Source organism: Centroberyx gerrardi, chromosome 3 (assembly GCF_048128805.1).
Source record: "Centroberyx gerrardi isolate f3 chromosome 3, fCenGer3.hap1.cur.20231027, whole genome shotgun sequence".
Classification (NCBI taxonomy): domain Eukaryota; kingdom Metazoa; phylum Chordata; class Actinopteri; order Beryciformes; family Berycidae; genus Centroberyx; species Centroberyx gerrardi.
In genome coordinates, this window is record NC_135999.1 from 1034366 (window position 1) to 1039365 (window position 5000).

At 49.7% G+C, this 5000-nt stretch overlaps 1 pseudogene; it reads right to left on the reverse strand.

Annotated features, from left to right (window-relative positions):
• LOC139912435 (actin-binding protein WASF3-like) overlaps positions 1 to 5000 on the reverse strand; it is a 7794-nt pseudogene that overhangs the window by 2134 nt on the left and 660 nt on the right.

The following is a 5000-nucleotide window of genomic DNA, read 5'->3' on the forward strand; positions in this document are numbered from 1 at the left end:
CAGACTGATGGGAGCAGAACAAGGAGGAGTCAGACTGATGGGAGCAAAACAACAAGGAGGAGTCAGACTGATGGGAGCAAAACAACAAGGAGGAGTCAGACTGATGGGAGCAGAACAAGGAGGAGTCAGACTGATGGGAGCAAAACAACAAGGAGGAGTCAGACTGATGGGAGCAAAACAACAAGGAGGAGTCAGACTGATGGGAGCAGAACAACAAGGAGGAGTCAGACTGATGGGAGCAGAACAAGGAGGAGTCAGACTGATGGGAGCAAAACAACAAGGAGGAGTCAGACTGATGGGAGCAAAACAACAAGGAGGAGTCAGACTGATGGGAGCAAAACAACAAGGAGGAGTCAGACTGATGGGAGCAAAAAACAAGGAGGAGTCAGACTGATGGGAGCAAAACAACAAGGAGGAGTCAGACTGATGGGAGTAGAACAACAAGGAGGAGTCAGACTGATGGGAGCAAAACAACAAGGAGGAGTCAGACTGATGGGAGCAAAACAACAAGGAGGAGTCAGACTGATGGGAGCAAAACAACAAGGAGGAGTCAGACTGATGGGAGCAGAACAACAAGGAGGAGTCAGACTGATGGGAGCAAAACAACAAGGAGGAGTCAGACTGATGGGAGCAGAACAAGGAGGAGTCAGACTGATGGGAGCAAAACAACAAGGAGGAGTCAGACTGATGGGAGCAAAACAACAAGGAGGAGTCAGACTGATGGGAGCAGAACAACAAGGAGGAGTCAGACTGATGGGAGCAGAACAACAAGGAGGAGTCAGACTGATGGGAGCAAAACAACAAGGAGGAGTCAGACTGATGGGAGCAGAACAAGGAGGAGTCAGACTGATGGGAGCAAAACAACAAGGAGGAGTCAGACTGATGGGAGCAAAACAACAAGGAGGAGTCAGACTGATGGGAGCAGAACAACAAGGAGGAGTCAGACTGATGGGAGCAGAACAAGGAGGAGTCAGACTGATGGGAGCAGAACAACAAGGAGGAGTCAGACTGATGGGAGCAGAACAACAAGGAGGAGTCAGACTGATGGGAGCAGACTGTCGTTACCTTGGCTACCAGGAGCGGCTGTAGGGGGCAGCGGCGTTGCCGTGGCGGCAGGGTGGGCGGAGCCATTGGGGAATACGGTCTGTCCAGATGGCATAAGGGGGGGAGGGGGAGGGGGAGCTGGCGGGATCTGGTGGTCGCTATGGGAACAAGGAAGAGAAAGGTCAAAGGTTAAATATCAGTCAAACATCAGTTTGAAATACTCTCTGATGTTGGAATCATAAAAAGATTTGTGTAGGGAAATTCACTTTATTATTATTAATAATAATAATAATAATAATAATAATGATAATAATAACAATAACAATAATGTCTTCCTCTATGTCTCCCTATAGGGAAATCCTTTCTCTTACACCTGACTGTGTGAGTGTGTGTGTGTGAGTGTGTGTGTGTGTGTGTGTGTGTGTGTATATGTACTTGGCCTCCTTAGCTGCATTGATCCGTGCTCCGTTCAGCGCCTGATTGGCTGAGCCAGCGACGGGGGGCGGGTGATGGTGATGATGCGGCTGGTTGCGGCCCAATGAGTGCTGCCGGCTGGTCGCTGCGGCGACGGCAGAGGACGCAGAGGGGGGGCGGAGGGCGCGGTCCAGCGACTGAGTCTGACCGCTTCCGCCGGTCGCCATGGAAACATGATCCTTCCCATCATGCCCCTGGGGGTCGTGATGGGGGCTGGAGGGGAAGGAGGGGTCATCGGACATCCCCGACCTGGAGGGGGGGGGGGGGGGGGGGGGGGGGGGGGTGTTGAAACTGGTTTACATCCTTCAGCTCTACATCATCAGCCTCGCTTCCTGGACCAGTGTTGTCTCTATTTGTATGATTTCCTCTGTCAGCATGATGCTTTATGCAGACGATACTTGGTTGTATCTCTTAATTAATCCTAACGATGTCAGAACTGAACTATCTTCCAGGACTGTTGGTCTGATGTGAAGGACCGGGTGGCTCGCAGCGTTCTGCAGCTACAGTCAGATACAACTCAACTTGTCTCTGACTCTTGGCACAGTCATGCTTCTTTCAACTGAGGAATATTGCTAAAATCTGTCTGAAGGAGTTCCTCATGCCTTTATGACGTTGTGTTTAGACTGTTGTAAAACCTTTTCCACTGAATCTGAATCAGTCTGTCCTGGAAGCGGACTGTTCCGGTCCTGCAGAGTCCGCCTCCCACCGGCAGAGCGGCTGGATCTCTCTCTGTTTCTAAATCACGTGTCAAAACACATTTTTACTGTTTGGCTTTTAACTGATTCTACCTTTTTCTTTCTGTCTGGGTTTCTGTCTGTGTGTGTGTCAGTGTGTGTGGAGTGTCAGTGTGTGTGTCAGTGTGTGTGGAGTGTCAGTGTGTGTGTCAGTGTGTGTGGAGTGTCAGTGTGTGTGTGTGTCAGTGTGTGTGGAATGTCAGTGTGTGTGGAGCGTCAGTGTGTGTGTCAGTGTGTGTGGAGCGTCAGTGTGTGTGTGTCAGTGTGTGTGGAGTGTCAGTGTGTGTGTGTGTCAGTGTGTGTGGAGTGTCAGTGTGTGTGGAGCGTCAGTGTGTGTGTCAGTGTGTGTGTCAGTGTGTGTGTGTCAGTGTGTGTGTCAGTGTGTGTGGAGCGTCAGTGTGTGTGTGTCAGTGTGTGTGGAGCGTCAGTGTGTGTGTGTGTCAGTGTGTGTGTCAGTGTGTGTGTCAGTGTGTGTGTCAGTGTGACAGGTGTGTGCGGACCTGTCTGGGGACAGCGACCCGTCGGAGGTGTGGTAGGGCGACGGCGTCAGGCGGGCGTCGGGGCGGAGCTCCTTGTCGTACGCCATCAGGTTCCACTCCTGCCGCCGGTTCCGAGCCTTCCGCACCTTCACAGGAGAGAGGAACATTACGGAGAACCAGAACAGGAACCAGAACAGGAACCAGAACAGGAACCAGAACAGGAACCAGAACAGGAACCAGAACAGAACGAGACAAACCTGAACCTGTTCGGGACAAACCAGTCGCACCAACGATGCTCCTTCCTCGATAGAAAAATGAAAAACTCACCTTCTTCACCTCCCGACCTGAAGACTCCTCTACATTCTTCTGTTCCTGGACACACACACACACACACACACACACACACACACACACACACACACACACACAGAGTTTTATTTTTTAATCCTATTTGATAAATTGCTGTATTTCCAGGCAGACAGACAGACAGAGAGAGAGAGAGAGAGAGACAGACAGACAGACAGACAGACAGACAGACAGACAGACAGACAGACAGAGAGACAGACAGACAGGCAGACAGACAGAGAGACAGACAGACAGACAGACAGACAGACAGAGAGACAGACAGACAGGCAGACAGACAGAGAGACAGACAGACAGACAGACAGACAGACAGACAGACAGACAGAGAGACAGACAGACAGACAGAGAGACAGACAGACAGACAGACAGACAGAGAGACAGACAGACAGGCAGACAGACAGAGAGACAGACAGACAGGCAGACAGGCAGACAGACAGACAGGCAGACAGACAGACAGACAGACAGACAGACAGACAGAGAGACAGACAGACCTTCTGTCGTCTCTTCTCCTTGCGTTTGTTCTCTGTCGCCTGCAGCATCTTTTCCTTCCACAGGTTGAAGAAGTAGGAGGGGTCAGTGTAGAACTTCAGACCGTCCTTCTTATCATCCCTACACACACACACACACACACACACACACACACACACACACACACCACACACACACACACACACACACACACACACACACACACCACACACACACACACACACACACACACACACACATTTAAACAGTTGTCATTTTTTCAATCTTATTTGCTAAATTGCTATGTTTCCAGAAATGTGGAATCTGACTTTTCACGTACAGGAAGTTGGCGGGTACTTTAGGAGGCGGATCCTTGTTGCAATAGCAGCTGATAAATAAAACTTAAAATTTCAACTCTTCAAATTTAAAAATACCACGGAATTTGAGTATGGACCAATAGCGTGTCAGGATGTTGAGGGGCGGGGTTTAAACTGACCTATAGGGCGTCAGGATGTTGAGGGGCGGAGTTTAAACTGACCTATAGGGCGTCAGGATGTTGAGGGGCGGCGGCTTGTCGCAGCGTTGGTACATCTCCATCACTGGGTTGAGGATGGAGCTGCGGGACACCACCTGCTGGTCCTGGATGGTACTGCTCCTGAACGCCTTCCGCATGTTGATGTCCTGCAGAGAAACTGCACAGGAACAGTTTTATTATTATTAAAGAGGAACTAAACCCCAAACCCAAATCTGTGTAAATCAATCAACCAAGTCTAGTTAGTTTCCAGTGTTTTAGTGCTCATTTTTGCAAGGCAGGTGACATGAAGCCAGTTATGAACATTAATATCAACAAGTGTGTGTCTGGGTTTGGCCACTGTTACATCAGCTAACTGACACTAACCAGCTAGCTAACCATCCGTCCACACGTCACCCACCTTCCTCCACAGTAGAGTCCAGCTGGGTGACTTTCACAGCCAGCAGGTCCACTCTCTCCTGCAGGCTGCTCATCCTCAGGTAGAAACTGTTGGCCTCCGTGAAGAGTTCCCCAAATATATCCTCCGCATGACGGCCTGGTGTTACGAACGATACGGTAACAATATAGCATGACGGCCTGGCGTTACGAACGATAAGGTAACAATATAGCATGACGGCCTGGTGTTACGAACAATAAGGTAACAATATAGCATGACGGCCTGGTGTTACGAACAATACAGTAACAATATAGCATGACGACCTGGTGTTACGAACAATACGGTAACAATATAGCATGACGGCCTGGTGTTACGAACAATACGGTAACAATATAGCATGACGGCCTGGTGTTACGAACAATACGGTAACAATATAGCATGACGGCCTGGTGTTACGAACAATAAGGTAACAATATAGCATGACGGCCTGGTGTTACGAACAATACGGTAACAATATAGCATGACGACCT